Source organism: Parasteatoda tepidariorum, chromosome 8 (assembly GCF_043381705.1).
Source record: "Parasteatoda tepidariorum isolate YZ-2023 chromosome 8, CAS_Ptep_4.0, whole genome shotgun sequence".
Classification (NCBI taxonomy): domain Eukaryota; kingdom Metazoa; phylum Arthropoda; class Arachnida; order Araneae; family Theridiidae; genus Parasteatoda; species Parasteatoda tepidariorum.
Window position 1 is genome coordinate 30,636,162 of NC_092211.1, and position 16,654 is coordinate 30,652,815.

Sequence of the window (16,654 nt, forward strand, 5' to 3'; positions counted from 1 at the left end):
ATGATTGTAATTTTAATTTATTTCGATATTCTTTTATATTAATATCAAAATGGCATTGAGATAATATGGTATTCACAATTATATTTTACAAATTTTGTTACGCAGCAATCTTGTTCATGTTTAAAATTGATAATATTATTTTTATTTACATGTTATAATTTAGTGATTAATTTTAAGGTCGCTGTCTTCAGTGTGTATGAAATAATTGAAATATTAACTTTCTGATTCTCGTGTGTTTAGCAATGTTAAGGATTTTGACGCAGGTTTCTCTCATGTTATTACTATTAAAAACTTCTTAAACTCGATATTGATGTTAAGTAAATTAAAACTTTTTTTCTTAATGAATCTTCTCTTTTAAAGAATTAATTGCTCGGATTTTAAATCCATAAAAAAAATTTCCTGACTTTATTTCTCTTTATCTTGTTAGAACTAAATTTCTAAGAGATATCTAAGCATATAATCCATTTAGACAAGCGCAAAATTCCACCCCTCTTGCAGCTGCTGTCTTTATTTTCCCAGAAAACATTTTACTCGACCCACAACTTAAAAGGTTTCCCTCTAAACCTCTTATTTATATTTTTTTAAACATTCTACCCTCCACGATTCCACTAAAAACCTTATCCATGTACACCAGATGTCGTGTTGCTGGATTAAGTGACTTAAAGGGCAACGTTGAACCCATAAGTAGAATAATAATATTTAGGTCTTAAAGTGATCTTCATACATTGTTTTAAAGTGCCTTAAATTATATTTTGCATTGTTTTAAGAATGTCTTGTTTTATATTATGGTTTAAATTTTGAATATATCTTTTTAGTTGTTTTCTGTTTAATTATTTTTAATTTGATGCATACTTAAACGGAGCTTGAAATAAAGAACTTGAATCTAGTTTAGAATTTTAAAAACAGTACCTTAGCCATCGATTATGCAGTCAATAAATTAGGCCATAACAAATACTCCGGTTAAAAATTTATAAACCAACATAGGACTAAATCAAACCGGACTAAATTTTTATTGTTGATCAGAAAAAAAAATCTGTAAATACTTTTTTTTTTTAATGGACTGAATTGGTTGATTTATACTTCTGAAAATATTAAGATTTATCTGAATGGAATTATTTTTTAAAATTGGTTTTGTAAGAGTAGTTTAGAACTTTCAGTATTCTATAAATGAACAAAATAAAATTAAGTTATTTGGAATATTCAGTTTCTAGATTATGAAAAAAATGAATTTCAAAGCTAAAATTTAGAAAAAACAAAACTATTCATTGAAAAAAATAAAAAGAACAATTAAAACGGACCAGGTAATGTTTTGTTGGATAAAAATGAAATTAATATCAGTTTAATACCAGAAATAAATATTGTCAACTATTCCTGTCCCATGTCACCTGTAGAATACGCCAAATACTATCCTATTATTTTTTAATATATTAATATTAAATGTAGTAATAATAGACTATTACAGTTAATACTGTTGTTATTTATCTTTTATACTACTCCGTAAAAAAAAAAAAAAAAAACTCAAATATCAGGAAACTTTCTCTGTTTTTGACGAAACCGTTTCCTAGTATATGCTCCGAGCAAGTGACGAAATAACTGTTGTCACTTCTTCGAAGAAAAAATCATTTCGTCCATTCATTCTGCGAATTTGGATGCGGAAGATGAAGACGACAGTTATTTCGTTCATTTCGTCGAAATTGAAGAACTATTTCGTCATTCTATTTTTTCCAAAGAAATAAAACGTCGTACTGCCGAATGTATTTTTCTAATAATCGCTTTTACCCTAACAACACAAGCACTGATAGAACAGTGATAAATTACATCTATACCTATAATTTGATTCGAATCCGGGAACTTCCTGGTACGAGGCCTACTCCTTGACCACCATAATACAACTCAATTCGTCACTTTATTTTTGGTCTTTTAGTCTTCATTCTAGCTAAGGAATCTCCCACAAAAGTTTTCACCTTTTAAAGTCTAAAGATGCATCTAGGGCATCTCTCTCCGTCTTCATCTTCCGCATCCAACCACCTCGCAGAATGAATGGATAATGAGATTGTTGGAGTGTGGCGTACGTGACAAACCGTTAGCAACGGACAGCCTGTCTTGAGGTCGACCATCTATCAGCCGAGGCACGATGATAACGCCAATCAACGCGTGCATTCACAGTGACATTTTCAACTACTGCTCTACGTTCTCCGCTCTTTTTCTGGATTTGTTAACTTCTTGGTTAGAACATTGTGTGTCGTATTACAAATTCTTACGATTCAGTTCGGATTACAGTCAATTAAAAAGTTTTTTTAGTGAATGATTTATTGTATTTTCGACGGTTCATGGAATTTAAATTTGTTGTTAGAGTTTACATTTGCTGTAAGCTGTTGAAATCGTGTTCTAGTGTCCAAATACCAGTTAAATTAGCTAATAAATCGGTCATCAGTTTTTTTTTTTATGGTTTTTCTTTTAATTTGTTTGCAGATAAAACTTCTTAAATTTCTGGAGGGATTCTGGGTATCGATGCATCAAAGCAGTACTGACTTAATAAATGACTTATTTTTATATCATACGAAAAAAAAATAAAGGTTAATAGCATATTATTTTTTTATATTTGCTAAGCTTGGAGAAATTCACTTACAAGCACAATGTTTGCGATAAAAAAATTAGATTTTTCTTTTGATTATTTTTTCACGCCTGATTCGCCGTTTTAGTTTGTCTTTTCCCAAATTAGTGTAGTAAATTTTTTGCTTCATAATAGTGGAGCAGCTTCTTCTTATAGTAAGTATATTTAAGGTAGCTAATGTTCACTCATGTCGTTAATAAACGTACACTCATAGTGAAACGTTCGATAATTGTGAATAATCATTTTCTATCTCCAGTATACTAGCGATTCCTGAAAAGATCTAGATTGTTATAAGTCGCTATTTTTAAGCTTTACTTTTAGTTTTTTTTTCTAAAAGATTTAGTTCCATTTTATTTATAAGCATGTAATATCGTATTGAGCTTATATCTTTCGTGTATTTTTTATAACTAAAGTACTAGTTATATTTATAAACAATGCAATCAGGTGCTTTATTATATAACAAAAGCAGAACTTCACCATAAACCTATATAGAAGTTTATTGCTTTCATTAACAATCAATACAGCATTTGCATAAACTACATCTACCTTAGAAGGTTAAGGCGTTTAGATTTTGCCATAGGCTCTCGTGTATCGTAGCTTTTATGTTCTGAGAATCTATATGACAAACGCCTTTTCTAGCAGTGCAAACTATCCAGAGTCCATCACATTTTGTCATTTCCGTCTTCCATTCTATAAGATTCTCTTTTCTTCGTGTATTCTTTTATTTTTTTTATCAAAGAATTCCTTTCCTGGTCGAGCAGCAGCATCTCTTTCCCATCCCTATGTGTTTCATGGTACCTTATCCTCATCCTGGAACATTTCCGCATCCCCATCCTCTTCCCGCATCACCCATTCCATTCCGATTCAGCCTCTTTCAATTCCTTTGCTCGCCACTCGATGTCCAATGCAGTGGATGTTGCTCGACCTCCCCTTATCCTTACCTCACCCCCATTCTTTTTTTTTTCTCCTTACCCACCATTTTCGGGCATTCCCTTATATATATTCTTTTCCTCTGACCTTCCTTTTCTTTTTATTCGTCCTCTTTTCTTTTCTTCCATCCTCTTGTCTTCCGCATTTTCTCTACGAATCTTGCCCTGTCTCCTCTTACGCCCCAGCCCCATCTTCGGCGATAGATTCCCTAGCGGCAACAGATTCATTTGAGGGCCCCTTCAATCGACGGTATATTCGAAAAGAACGAAAAGAAGGGGGTGGAATAGAATAAAAATGGAATAGATAGAGGGTGAAAGAAAAACCTAACCAAGGATAGAGAACCAAATAGAAATACGCGTAAGAAATCGTGAGTGTTTTTTTGTGGGTGTAGGCAGGCGTCGGAAGATCGTCAGGGTATTAGAAACTATCTACTTAACTTTCATGAGGTGGCCCCAGTAGCAGCTCGTTCAATCACACCATAAAAAGCGCCCCCCTCCTCTCATACATACACACAAGCCCCCCCCCTAACCTTATTCCTTTCTTTTCCTTCGTTCTCCCCCAGCGATGAAAAGCAGTTAACTCTGCAGTAATCAATATGCCATTAAGAGGCTAGGACTGGCAGCAAAAGCAAAAACTTTTCACCAGAGCTTTGGGAACATAATCACTTGAAGTCGATCTGCGGAAAATATGTAGCGAGTCGTTGAGTGAGAGTTAGGGGGCGGGGGCACACGTTGTGGGGGAGTGATGTGGTGCCCTTTTCCACCCCCACCCCATTGATCGGCAATATAATCATATGCATGTAGATCGTCATTTCAGCAGAACTTAATGTGGTCTCGACGATGATGCTTTTGCCTTTCTACACCCGATGCTCGATTTTTTTTCCTCTTCATTCCTTTCTTTTGGAACGGTGGTACTTTTCCTTTATGTCCTCCTTTTACTTTTATGTCCTCTCTTTCTTATTTTCGTGGACAAAAAGGAAAGAGTGGTTTTCTTGAGAACCGATGGATGGAATAAAGAAAGAAGTTTTCATCCCACTTAAGATTTTCTTCTTGTCCTTTTCTCTCATTAGAGATTTTCAGGCTGTTGGTCTTCTTTGCTTGGCTTCCCTTTTTTTAATATGTTATCCAGTTTTCAAGAAACCAATTATATTTTGTTAGTGTTGTCATTAATGCCGCCATATCTTTTTAATAGTCTTCTTTTTTTCCCTATGCATTAACTAACTATTAACTCAATAAAACTGAAATTATTGATAACGTGATCGCTTTGCTTCATTGAATGATATTATTCGCTTATAATAAAGATGTAATTATTTTATCAGGTTTTTATTGATAAGCTTGTTCACTATTAGAAGCAATCCCTTTTTTTATGACTGAGTAAATTTTTTTTTAAACATTTTGTTTTGTTTCTTATGGCAGCAACATGAGGGTAAATTCATCACGCTTTTTTTTATGGGATTCTTTTTTCGAAAATCATTTATTACATATGTAATGGTCTTTAAACCGAAACCTTGCTTAGAAAAGTATCAGTGATGTGTACGTATAGAATTATCAGTTCGCGTCTTTTAAATACTGCGTAAGTATGCTTGTAGAGATTTCGGACGATCTTTCCTTGGCAGAAAAAGCAAGTAAATCGCCTTACGCTGTCGTAAATTTTTTTTAAAACTTTTTTTTCTTCTTCTTCTTGAATTTAATTTATTTAACAATTCATACGGGATCTTACGTAAGCTTACACCTTTTCTTTCCTTGTGGGTAAAAATAAACAAATCACATATCCATAGATGCTTTTGTTAATTTTGAATGGCCCAGTAAAAAAGTCATATCAGACCTGCGTTAAAAAAAATTTTTGTTCCTAGAATCCTTATAAAAGTTTAAAGATCACTTTTTCAGACTACTCAAAAACTCTCATATACATTTCAGTTTCATTATATTGCATTACAACTAAGGCAAAATTGTTTCGAAAATCTCTTCAAAAGTGTAAATGTTGCTGCTTCGGATTACTCCAAAACGCAACACTCATAAACATTGATACTGCCTTATATCTAGAAAAAAATTATTGTCCAAAAATCGCACCAAAAATTTCAATATGTCTGCTCAAGACTATTACAAAACGCAACGCTCATAAATATTTATACTGCATTATAGCTAGAGAAAAAATAATTATCCAAAAATTTAAATATTGTTTCTCCAGACTACTCCTAAACATAACACTCATAAACATTTATACTGCTTTATAATACGTTAGAGGTAGAGTAATGTTCTTGTCTCAAAAGACGCTCCAGAAGTGAAAATATTGCTGCTCCAAGACACAAACCACTCATGCATGTTTATACTACATTATAATGCATTAGAGCTTAAGTTAAATTGTTCCATGGATCGCCTCCAATACGTTAACTCCAAAAACAACTCCAAAGCACTCACTGGGTTTAATTTTTGAAAATTGTTATTACATGATCTATTTAAAAACGCCCCAATTGTATTAATAAATATTTACATAACGTTTTGTTTTCGGCAAAGTGATACTGCAGTTCCAACAATTCTATGGGCAATTCGCTCTGAAAACACTATTTCATTTTTTTTCTTCATCCAAGGAGAGGGTAAAGGGAGAACACGTGATAGATGAGTCTGATTCTTCTGGCATGCCAAACACCTCTTCCTCCTCCTCAACACGTTTTTTTTTTCCATCTCTTCTTTCGTTTCACGCCACGTTCTATTGCTCCTGACACCCCCGAGTCAACGGCGCCTGGCCCTTCTCAAACCTCCACCCCCACTTTCTGGACAACACGATATCCAGTTACACTTTCACAGCTGTACCGCTAACGAGGTGCCAGTTCTTAGGCCCGCATCTGTGATGTGTGCGTGCTAGGATACCAAGTAAGCAGACGATTTTTTTCCCCGCCACCCCTTCATACAAAGATATGATTTTTTTTCTTCTACCCCCTTTTTTCTGTTTCTGTTTTTGCTTGATTAATTTCCGTATCTTGGTTTCTGGTTAAGATTTCTGAGAATTATCTGGGTTTTTTTTTTCTTCTTCTATCTTTTACTTGTTTGTTGTTTTGAAATTTGGTTACTATTATGGCTTGAAATGAAACGTTGTCGTCTCATTTTGATTATAATTTATTTTTTGATATTAAGATAATATTTTTATCTTTTATATTTCCGTTCAGGAAGTAGAGCTGATTAAGATTTCGAAAGTGACTAACCGTAAATGGGCTTTTGTATGAATGAGTTATTTACAGTAATTTGTTTTTATATTTTACTTATAGTAGATAACTACACTTAAAGGTTTCTGTTTTCAATCTAGAGGAATTTGTTATTTACGTTTTCTTTTCTCTTTAATTTCATTTCCAAACACTTATATGAAATTGTTATAGTAAGTTATTTTTTAAATAATTAATTTAACTTTATTAATTTATTTATTTTTACTATGGCCGTCATAGAACCGATATTCGAAAGTCTTGGCCGAACAGAGGTGAAACGACCAATTTTCAACCTATAGTGCCTAGACAGACCCTTTTATAAATTTGTAATTTGTCCAATTAACATTTTATAGCCTTCTGCTCATATTAAACCCATATAGATCTGTTCGATTAGGATTTTGTTTTTTTTTTTTTTTTTGGTTAGATAGGGTCTAAATATAATTTCCAAGCCTATCTATGACAGTTGATGTGAATCTCGATATTCCATATTCTTACCCCTTTCATGTTCTTTAAACCTTTTTTGATCAAATTTTTATCACTACTTGAGCCCAAAAATAAATTGTTGCTATGGTTTAATAGCTAAGTTTTAATATTTCAAATGGATTTTTTTCCCATCTACGTTTTATTTTCTCTTATTTCTGCATCTGATTTTATTATACTTTGGAAAATAACACACTATTTTAATTTTTTTAAATTGATTTTTTTTATTTCTACATTCAAATTAAATGACATAAAGAAATTTGCACTCGCTTTCATGGGAGCAGTAAAATGTAAGAATTTCATTTTGGAAATGCTCATTAACTTTAAGTACTTCAATGTCCATCATATAAATAAAAAAAATCCCGAAATCTCATTTTATTATTATCTTCCATTCATACTTACCCCAAATAAAATATTCCACAATGAGGTTTTTATTTTCACCTGCTTACCTGGCGTGAAATCATCCATTGGCGAGTTTTATGAGACGAAATTTCCGTTCGTTCTCTCCCAAGAATCCTAAACGACTTTTAAAACTGCTCCCTACCTCCGTTTTATATAGTATCACGTGGGCTGAAGTCATTCTGAGAAGGCAAGCACTTCCTCTGGTCATTACGGGGAATCAACAAGTTGCGACCGTTAAATATCGCTTAAAGATGCCGGTTGTCATAGAAACGCAGCCTCAGGTAGACTTAGATGAGAAGGCTAATGAGGAAAGAGCATTTAACTTGCCTAATGGTAAATTGACAACCTACTAGCCACGCGTGCAGGTGAGAGGGAAACTATAAATAAATTAGAGGGTGTTTCTAGAATGAGCTTAAAACTTCCCCTTTTGCTTCTATTAATCCGATAACCCTTACCTTTCCTGTAATTCGCTCTTGCGCTTCCCCTAACTTGATGTGAGGATGAAAACGTGAGACTTAATTTTTTGGTCGGATGTGATTTTAATGTGTGAGGATTCTCATTATGTTGCGTGTTGTACAGGGAGTCTTAAGAGATAAAGTTGCAGTTAATTTTTAGCGAATTACTAAAAGTTATGAAATATGGCTGGGTTTTCAGGAATCTTGCTTCAAAAGTCATTTATGTTTTGTTTTAGTATAATATTCCCAACATTTGATATTGTCATTTTACAGATAATTTCTAGATATATGTATATATTTTATTTTTAAGAAAATAATATGTTTCGAAATTTTCCGTTTATTTTGTTTATAAATTAAGTCATCGCAACATTTCACTTAATTGCCTTTCTTGCCCTTCTTTCATTTCATGAGAATTCATATTATTCTTTAGCCCAATGTATAAACATTCGAAAGAAAAAATGAAATAAAGAAATTTATTGCAAAATTTTTCGCATAACTGAGATTAGTCTATTGTACGAAGAATGTGTCCTTTAAATCCGAACCTCAAAAAAGAAACCTTCACAATATTCTTAACTACTTTATGGTCATTTCATATAATTCTCATTTCTTTACGGTGAATGATTACTATTTCATTTTGTTTGCATTCTTACTATTGACAATTTAATTAGGTGCACATCTGTGTGAATTGTTTACATGCACAAAGGAATTAGATTGCAGTAGTCAAAATTTTTTAGCAATCAGCAATTGGCAAACTAGTTTGTTTCAGATTTCCAGTACTTTAATGTCTATTTAGTCTTAGCTTAGTAAAAATCTATATTTCATAGAAATCAGACTTTAACTTTGTAAAATAAGTTGAACGAAACTAAAAACAGGATTTCTCAGTTTTAAAGCATGGCGTGTGACCCTTTTTAAAAGCTACTGCTTTATCGTTGCTTGGAATTTATTTTCTAAGTTGTTGATATATATCTACAACATACATCTGTACAATGCGCAAACTAAAAAACGTTCCTCCCTGAATAACTTTTGATCTAATGATTGGATCTTCACGTTCTAGGACTAGGTAAAAAAATTCTGTTTATTCAGAAAAGGTACATTTTTGCATCTGATTTCGTACCTTAAAATATCGACTCATTTATTAGCATCTTTGAGGTCAACATCTTGAACCATTATGATTGAGTTTTAGAACGTGAACATTCGATCATTGGATCAAAAGTTATTTTGAGTGGCCCGTTTATTTTTTATTTTTACTCACTATACATCATATGTATGTTGTATATATGAATATGTATTTTTTAAGGTGTTGACATGTTGTTCGTTTTGTTGCCGTTTTGTTTCTGTTGGGATACATGATAATGTGTTTTCATGCAAATTAAAATGAAAGTGGTTCAACAATCTTTATTTGATCAGTGGTACAACACTACTTCTGTAAGATATCTTCCGCATTTTGAGATAGGGATCCTTAAAATCCAATGAGTGTATTGTTTTTATTATCTTGTCTGATGGGTGAGATGCCCTGTGTTCGGACACAAAAGTAAGCTGAAGGTAAATTTCAATTCAAATTTCGTCCTTTTATTTTGAATTTTTTGTAAAAAAAATTGCATATTTTTTTAAGAAATGTTTCTTTGTTTTTTCGCTTCATGTGTTTACTGAATAAGTTTTTTAGTACCGTTTATGATTTTATTTTTAATTTTGGGTATGAATGAATTACTCCCTATATATTTTATTTTAAGCAAAGTAAATACCAAATTAAAAGCTCTATTCCGATAACAATTTTCTATACAAAAATACCTGCCCGTTAACTTAATATTCATAAAAGCTAAATAATGTTTTTATTATTGTTCTTTTATTAGATTTTCTAGAAGCCGCACTATAAAGCTTCTGAGCAATCATCTTAATTAAATAGTACTATCCCTATGTCACGTGACTTCTGAAGTCTTCCGTTCATCTGAAAGAGACAAAAAGGGAACCGGGAAAGTACTCCAGAGTTTTTGATGGGAAAGTTATGTTGGTGGTTATAGGGTATAAAATTTTTACGAGGGCAGCAAAACGTTTTATGAGAAATAAATGAATGATATATTGGTTTATTTTCTGCAATGAACCTCACAATATGGCTGTAAGGCCACGAGTCCATCATTTTCGGTCCGGTTTTAGTACCTATTTCAACCCTTTTCTGTTTTCATTGCTTTTTATTGGTTGCCTTTTGTTAGCTTAAAACGTGCTAGTTATAGTTCTCGACGTTGATTCTTTCTCTGCTACAAGGGATTATTTTTTAAAGTAGATATCCACTTATTTCCTTAAACGTTTCATAAGGATTTTGAATTTTAGATATCGTTTTATTTATTTATTTATTCAGAGAACAATTTTAAATTTTCAAACTCTGATTGTTTCTTACTTTTTGAAAAAGCATTGTTCAGTAATTCGTATTGTTCAATTGTTTTAAAAATTAGTTATTACGTCATAGCTCAGGACGGTACTTTGCAACACGTTTTTTTTTTTTTTTTTTTTTTTTTTTTTTTTTTTTTTTTTTTTTTTTTTNTTTTTTTTTTTAAATGGGAATATGAAAATACTTCACTGAATGTTTTATAAAGCTCTTGAATTTTGGATTTAGCTCTATTTTAATACATTGAGAACAATTTTAAATTCAATATTACTAGTTTTAGAACACTTTTTGAAGTAATATTGTTAAATTATTCGTATCGTTCAAGTGATTTAGCAAAATTTATTATATTTTAGCTCACGTCGTTGAGGATTTTTCTGTGCATCACACAAATATTTTTTAGTGGACATGCACTTATTTCTCTGAACGTTTTATATGGCTCTTGAATTTCATTTTAACTATTTTTAGGTGGAAGGAAGATTTTTTTTTCTCGTTAAATAATTTTGTATTAGTTATAGACTTTATGGAGTCGATCATTCTCTGCTGTCGAAGCAATCAATACAAGATAAATTTTTAAGTGAATTTACCTTTTTTCCTTCTTAGCAACGTTTTTCAGAGCTCTTTCACGGAAAAACAAAAAACAAAAAAATTCCACAAAAAAAAGAAATTTTTTTTAATTCCTTACACTTGGAGAGAGTAAAGCTATAATCTTAAACTGTACATGTCATCTTGATGTATAAAATTATGTGGACTTTAGAACGGAGAAATAACTAAAATATTTATAAGTTATTAAACTTTTTTAAAATTCAAGCCCCCTCCCCACCAGATCAAAATTATCAAAATCAATGCCTTATTCTCATTTTTTGCAAATTTTTATGAGTCCAGATAATGCTACATTGGAGTAAGTTTTTAAATATTAAAAAATTAGACCACAAATCTTTTCATTTTCTTAAATCTGTGACTTTTCTCGATATTGACGTTTCGCTCCATTTTCTGAACAAACATAGAGAGCTCTGGCTAAAGATAAACTAAACTTGACCTGACATAAGCAACTGTTGCAAACACATCAGTTATGAAAATAGCATATTATTCGCGAAAAAAGCATTTGATGCGACTTCAGAGCCTTTGAAAAACAGCCTAAATTTCCTAAGGCTATTGAATTTTTATTTCGTTGTTTTATTCATTGAGAACAATTAATTTAAGATTATAAATTAAGGTAACAAATAATAAGTAAGGTAATTAAGATAACAAATTTAAGATTTGAAATTTGTAGAGCAGAGTTTATTTCGATTAAAAAAAATAATGTTGAAATGTTTCACTAAATAATTTTTCTGATATAATAAAAAAACTATTTCTTATTGAGGTTATTTGAGCTATTTTATATATATATGCAAGAAGAATTTTTCTAATAGTTTATTTATCTTGTTTAATATTTTTTATTTATCTAACTAGATCGATAGATTTTTCGCCAACATAGTAACCACAACGCTAAAATAATCAGTAGGAACAGATTTAGTCTGTAAAAATTTAACTAACTGATTTTTCAGTATCTTAACTGAATTCAGTATATTTTTTAGTGCTTTCAGTATCTTTTTGTGTAGTTATACATTAATGTTTAAAAAATAGCATCTCTCTGCAATTTCAGTATTTTTCATTCTAATTGGGCCACATAAACTCTACTATTACATAGCATCCGCTATTTTAGTTCTTGACTTTGGAAGACTTGTATACATCTGTATTTTTGTATCCATACTTATTTATTTATTTTATAGGTAATTTTATTCATGTATTTTGTGAGTTTTCAATCTCTGTTTGCTCTATTTTTATATTAATTTAGAAATAATCTAGTAAATTCACTTTTTCGTATTCTTTTTCTTATAATATTTTTGGATATCATGTATATGTTTCGAATGCCAATTGTGCGTATATACTTTTTGCAGTAAATTATATAAAGTGATGTATATGTAGTTATTTTCCTTTAGCCTTTCTTACGAGATAAACAGCATCTAAATTGCATATCTCATTTCATGTTACGCGTTCTCTACAAATGTTTCTTTTTTTCTTTTATCGTGAAAGCTCCCTCTAAAAAAATGTTTTATTTATTAAATTCCAGCAAAAACAAAAAGGAATGAAATCCTCTAAACCAGTTTACAAGATCATCATTCGCTATTCCGATCGGCTTAGAACCTTACCTCTGAGTAAAACAACTATAAAGCTTTTTTCCTCACCACCCCCCTTACGATCCTGCTCTCCCCCCTTAAAGAAGAAAAACAATAAATAGATAAGAAAACAGAAACAAGCTTTATCCTTTCTGGGAATCGTACTGTTGTTTCTTCTATATATATATTTCTGACTTTTACTCTATCTCCACCCCCCTCTACCGATTTTCGTTTCATTCCCTCCCCGTTGTATAGAAAAAAGAAAATTCTGCTAAGCTTTCTTTGCCCACATGAAAAGAACATTACAAGGTGCGACGTAATGGCTATACTGAAATATGGGCTAAATCATTTTTGCTGAAGGATCTCCCTGGTCTTTGTTCGAACACTGTGTCCATCCCCTTGACAATAGTCCTTGAAGACAAGTAGATTAATATAGAATACGAGAATAGACACTAAATCTCTAGAATACATATTTATACCCCTCTTTACCTCTCTCTCTTTATCGAATACATATTTTCTGTTTCAATTTTTATATCGGATCAAAACTTTGACATTTTTAGGATTTTATAAACTAGCTTTAACAGTAGATTAATATTTTTCACACAGTCAATGTTCTCAACGACAAATACGAATTGAGCCACTTAAATTTCTGATGCACAGCTCGATGTTTTAATCGTTATTTACGCCTCTAGACTGAATGAGATCAAGGCTGTGCTGCATTTTTTTAAAGATCAATGCTGCTCTTCAATCGTTTAATTTAAGAGTTTAATCTTAGAAATTAGTGTATACTTCGTGTACTTAAGTGTAGATTTGCAATATGGTTCATTGTAGCTTATTCAAGTCATTGGGATACATGTTGCTATCGTGGCATATTATATATATATAACTAAAGAACCATATTTTACTTTTCGATTTAAATTTATATCAGTTTTTGTGTTCAGTTAGTGTTTTGACACATATTATACAGTGCATGGTACTCCGTGATTGCTGCCCTTTTTATTTTTAGAAACCTTGTCTAATATGAAATAAAATAAAAATATCCTTCATTCAAATTGCATTCGGGAGGGGGGGCACTAAATCAGGCCATAAAATTTCAGTTTTAAAGGTACTTGCCTCACTAAAATTTTTGCTCGCCACTATTTTCTCGAAAATTTTAAACTGTTTTTAAAATATTAACAAATGGAGAAGCCGAAACATTAAATTATTTGTAGTGAAGTAATAATAATATTAAGTTAAAATTAGGTTGTCATAAGGTTCCGAGGGTTTTAATATCATCCACGTCATTGAAACAAACGCCATTAAAATATGAAAATATATTAAAAAAATTCCCATACTTTTAACGAATCCTGTTCGTATACTGCTGTCTTTCAACACTAATCCGTCAATTGTACCATCCATCAATTGTGGCTCTGGCTCAGTTATTCTCGAGTTAAATTCTGTTAGTTACACACCAGTCTCAAATATTCCGTCGCCAATGGCGAAATGACTATTAGAAATGTTGCGAACTGCACTAAATTCCAACGAGTCGTTATCTTAGTATACATTCATGTAAAATACAACCTGTGTTCGTAATACAAAAGATGGGATTAAAACCAGTTTAGTTGATAGATGAACAAATGGCGACTTTTGAGCAAAGTTATTAATCCTACCTTCACTCTTATTTTGATCTCGTTAATGAGTTACTAGATATTAAACACCCCCCCCCTTGTTTAAATTTTATATTGGGATCCATAATGTGTATGTATTACTGTAATAGCCTATGATAATAGAAATCTTAGATTTTTACCGGTAGATCTTTTGATTTATCAAAGTATTTTGGTAAATCCCTAGGTTTCACCGCAAAAGCTGGGTAAAATTCCGAAATGGAATCATAATAAAACATACTACGTATTTTTACCATGGTATTTTGGAGAAAGCTAAGTTTTACTGGTAAAACCTATTAGTTCAATTAAATATTAGTTCAATTAAAAACATATATTTTGAGGGAGTGATTACTAAAAACCCTTTAGGTTTTAGATTTTTCTTTTTTTAATGATTTTCCTTGTCTAGTCCGCTTAAGAATTCTATTTTCACACTACTTATACATTTGCCTTTTTTTAAACATATTCCAGTTCCGATAGAAAACATTCCTCAAAAATCCAATGTGTTCTTGCGCGTGTGATTCTAGATAAATATTTGCCTCTCAAAAAGGAAGGGCCCCCCCCCAAGTACTTTCGATTCGAATCTAGATACCCTGCGATTCCATTCTATCGAAAAATAGGGATGGGAAAAGAGCGGGAGGACGAGGGAAAGAAAAACAAACAAAAAAAGTCAAAAATATTTCTACCGATTTTTTCACATGCGTGGATTCGTGCCTATATACGCAACATTTTTATTTTATTTGTGTCTTTATTTATTATTTTTCCTGCTCTAGCGCAGATGGAAAAGAGGCTAGAATATCGGAAGACGGGGAAAGGGAAAAATAGATAGAACTGAGTTTTGAGGGGGTGGCATGAAGATCAGAGAATCAAGAACGCATTTGGGAATACCATGATGGAATTTACAAACGATTTCTGATGGCTACATACATCACCATCCCCTCCCCCGACCTCGTGGCTGAGGATGGTCCTGTCTTTTTTTCCCCCTAACCCCCTTTTTTATTTTATTTTTTTCTCTCTCCTCTTATTGGAGAAAGTACTCGGTACCAATCGCTAGCCAAAGTGGCAAGTCGCTGATGGTACTTTCCGTTCAGATTTCTTTTCATGGGATGCAATCCTCTTTCCGAGAGCACACACTTCAATCTTATATCCCTCTATTATATATCTATTGGAATGCCTTTTTATTTGAGGGTTGTTGCTGATGTTTTAACGGTAAGAGATGCTGAGAATCGGCATTGTGGGGGGGGGGGGGGTNGGGGGGGGGGGTTGAAGCGGTATCTCAATTTCCATCCTCCAATGATTTGAAGAGAGGAAGAAAGAGATGCTGTAATAAATGAATCTGACTCAGTTTTTTTTCGTTCTCTAACGCTGCGGGTGGTTGTGGTATTAGCTGTTTGTTCGTAAAGTTTTATGTAGGTTTTTCTTTAAAGTGAAAGAAGGTTACTTGGAAGATTGGCTTATCGCCGAGACTTAACTTCTGTCTTGGAATAAAGGAGTTGATCATCATAAGCTTTCTGGACTCATTGTATATCCTCGCTTAAAAAAAATATTAATTTAAATTTTCGGACACTTTGAGCCATATTATGTTTTAAGTTTATTTTTCAAATTCAAACTATGTATATTTTAGAAATATTTATAAAATTAATTGGTAGATGGTAATTTTTTTTTTTCAAATGAACAATCTTTTTTTAAAAAAAAGCAGCAGAAAAACTAAATTTTATGAATAACTTAACTCGTTTATAAATTTTATATTTAAAAGTAGGCCGGGATAGCCTGGCTCCTAGGGCGTTGGGCCTATGTTCAAGAAGTCCTGATATCTATACCCGCCGGCTGAAAACTCCTCGTGTAGTCAATTGTGACTGGTGCATGTTAAATCTGTCGGATTACAAAGTCCTCCATGTTCCCATAATAAATCAATACCTTTGGGGTATTGTATTGGAGATCGTTCTCTGGTTCAATTCAAAATTACGGTTTTTAAATGAATGACTGCATGTATGAATGGGTCCGCCATTGTAAAATAGGCTGTGACGTGTGTGTGGCTGCATTCTTGACCATAGATGGCGCCACTGAAAAACAAGAAACGCACCCTCTACTTTAATATTGCTCGGTCTCACCCAGCAGGCTTGATAGTATTGGCAAGTGACATTAGAAACAACAACATATTTAATGATAATTTTTGATTCCAAAATTTTAAAATATTTCAACCAATTTTTGGACAATTTTACTTACTTTAGTTAGTTACAAAAATGATAAAAGTTCTATTAGATATATTTTGTATGAGGATGTTATTTTTATGGAAGCTGAAAAATCTTAATGATATGCGCAACTGTACTATATGCATTGTTAGATTAAAATACTTGTATTATTCAGTGCATTTAATGTATATTTGGTTTATTCTTATACA

General features: G+C 32.1%; 1 protein-coding gene across 5 annotated transcripts in view; it reads left to right on the plus strand.

Moving 5' to 3' along the window:
- Positions 1 to 16,654, plus strand: part of LOC107439046 (homeobox protein extradenticle) — a 315,422-nt gene that overhangs the window by 133,360 nt on the left and 165,408 nt on the right. The window lies entirely within an intron of this gene.